The sequence below is a fragment of the Lactuca serriola genome, chromosome 5 (genome assembly GCF_051521515.1).
Source record: "Lactuca serriola cultivar US96UC23 chromosome 5, Lser_US96UC23_V15, whole genome shotgun sequence".
Taxonomy (NCBI): Eukaryota; Viridiplantae; Streptophyta; class Magnoliopsida; order Asterales; family Asteraceae; genus Lactuca; species Lactuca serriola.
In genome coordinates, this window is record NC_136412.1 from 260442914 (window position 1) to 260445088 (window position 2175).

Sequence of the window (2175 nt, forward strand, 5' to 3'; positions counted from 1 at the left end):
GAAATGAAGTTGTTTTGTTTGTTGGCATTGAGTGAATTTAAACTACAGAAAAAGCAATGCAATCATAAACACATATGCATATGCAGTAGTAGAGTGTAAGTTTGATTTGAATATATATAGAGAAAGTAAAGAAGTAAAAGAATAATACTCCATTGAAGTTTGTTTTTGTTAGGAAGGAGGGAGATGGCAGTGAAAGTGTGAGTTATGCATCCGAATTCCCACATCGGGTGAATGAAGGAAGCAGGCAAGAGGGAGGCGAGTACAAAAGGGGAAGCCCACAGCTGTAAGAAGCATACCTTTCTCGGCCTTTTGGCTAAGATCAAGTGTAGTATCTGTTCTTATCAGTTTAATATCTGATATGTGGGCCATCGGCCCACTCGATATTAATCTTATTTTTTATGGGGGAAGGCCCGTTACAGTAGCTTGCTGCTGGGGTTCTTCATGCGTCGCCTTGGTCTTACACTACAGCCAAGGCCCGGCGCACCCCTCCAATACTCAGTTCAACTTTTAGACTCAATCCAGCAGAAACTAGTTACTAGTTAACAGAGTGCCAGAAAGATGAAACCCACTCCCCTAATTTCAACCATGTGGGAACACTCACTACAAGATAGATTTATAAAATCGTCTTGGGAATTCTTGACACACCAATGTGGGAACACTCAGAAACTAACTAAAATTTTCTTTTTAACTAACAGTTAAACCAACTTACTGTAATTGAACTTCTGCTCATGTCAAACAAAACTATCTACAACGAAATGGTTTCTTTCTAGTCCAACTTATTATGAATCTGTATAACTACATCCTGCTACCCCACACTTTGGATTGCCTGGCGCAATGCTCAGGTCAATGTTCATAGATTTGACTTAACTTTTAGACTTTAAAAGGCTTAAAGATTTCAAAGTCTTTGCTGTCTCATGTGAACCCACTCCCATATATAATTTCCACCATGGACCTGGCTTTTTATGGATTTCTTTCATGTTACAAATACGGTAACTAACAAGAGACTCAAAAACCAGTTGCTTTTAATGATATATATTTTTCTTCCGGAGATGAAACAAAACAAGGTTTATTATCACTCTGACAAACAAAAAATGTTTGAAGTAAAAATTGGGTGTCCATCTGAGTCGGACTAGTCGGCAATATAGGCCTGAAGAGCCAAGACTTGTAATCCTTCCACTGTCAGAAGCGAGGGGTTGTCGCAGCTCTGTGAAGCCAGCCTAACGCATTGCCCCCTTCTCTAGGTTCCAAGAGACCCAAAGCCTTCGCTCAAGCCACTTGAACCAACTCTCGACTTGGAACGGGCAAGTCAAGTTACACACCACCATACCCAACCAAACTGGACCAAATCATAATCCAACCCACTTTGATACCCCCACTTGGGTTACAGGCAAACGTTACCAGGCCCGGTGATGAACCCTCTACAAGATGGATCTATAAATTCGTCTTGGAATCCTTCAAACACCAATGTGGGAACACTCACTGATATATACATAAACAAACTACATTTTCTTTTTTCTATATCAACAATTCCACCAACATATTGTAATTGGACTTCTCCTCATGTTAAACAAAACTATCTACGACGTTAACGACATTGAGGGATTTTTGTTCTTCGAAACCATCACATGTTTTTTTTTCTTCGGTCCAGCTTATCATCAACTTGTATGATTATCCTGGTACCCCACAAGCTTTGGATCCCAGTGGGTCGGAAAGACAATTAATGTGAAGATATGACGGCAACGTCCCTCTTACTTCTGAAAGCTTCAGGGGATGTTGTCTATGTTGTCCCACCAAAACATAACACCAACGCCAAATAGAAGCTTCATCTCGCAATGCCAATACCACCTTGTTAAATTTTGTAAATCGATAAAACTTTGACACGTAGAGATACAATGTGGGGTATCTGATAATTCTCATAAATGGGGGCACTACATCACAAGATATTTTTATACGATTGATATAACTCCGACACATAGAGGTACACACCATCACCGCTTCAATTCCTCTGAATGGGAAACGATGAAGGTCATTAAACCACCAACGATAGACCCTCACCCACGAAAATCGTAGCATTTATCTTTGTATTAATTGAATCATTATTTGGATTTCATAGTGTCACACGCCCGTCATGCGATTTACTTTTTATGTAACAGAACTTGGTGTTTCCGTAATTCA

General features: G+C 39.9%; 1 non-coding gene across 1 annotated transcript; it reads left to right on the top strand.

Annotated features, from left to right (window-relative positions):
* The first annotated feature begins 292 nt into the window (after window positions 1-292).
* LOC145056310 (U2 spliceosomal RNA) lies at window positions 293-489 on the top strand. Its single transcript, XR_013685792.1, has one exon. It is a non-coding gene; the product is annotated as a U2 spliceosomal RNA (small nuclear RNA).
* The last annotated feature ends 1686 nt before the right edge of the window (window positions 490-2175 follow it).